This window comes from Octodon degus, unplaced genomic scaffold, assembly GCF_000260255.1.
Source record: "Octodon degus isolate 3935 unplaced genomic scaffold, OctDeg1.0 scaffold00230, whole genome shotgun sequence".
Lineage (NCBI taxonomy): Eukaryota > Metazoa > Chordata > Mammalia > Rodentia > Octodontidae > Octodon > Octodon degus.
The window spans coordinates 915,714-916,263 of record NW_004524806.1 but is presented as its reverse complement, the minus strand read 5'-3'; positions in this window follow the sequence as shown (position 1 = coordinate 916,263).

Sequence of the window (550 nt, the reverse complement as noted above, 5' to 3'; positions counted from 1 at the left end):
GGATTGCATTAAATTGGTGCAGCAATTTTGTGAAAATGGCCATCATCACAATGTTTATTCTTCCTATCCAGGAGCAGGGAATATCTTTCCATTTTCTGAAATCCTCTGGGATCTTATTTCAGAGTACTGTAATTTTCCTTGAAAAGATCTTTGACTTCTTTAGTTAGATGAATTCCAATGTATTTCATTTTCTGTGGTGCTATTGTAAAAGCTATTGTTCCTCTAATTTCCTTCTCAGTGTTTTTGTTATCTGCCTAGAGGGATGCTATTGACTTTTGGGTATTGATTTTGTATCTTTTGAATTTGTGTGTCAATTCTAGTAACTTCTTGGTGGACTTTTTTGGGTCTTCCAAGTAAAGTATCATGTCATCTGCAAATAATGATAATGTAACTTCTTCTTTACCTATTTTTATTTCTTTTATTTCTCTCTCTTGTCTAATGGCTCTAGCTAATGATTCTAGAACTATATTGAATAAAAGGGGTGATAGAGGTCATCCTTGTCCTGTACCAGATTTGAGAGCAAAATATTTCAGTTTTCCTCCATTTAGAA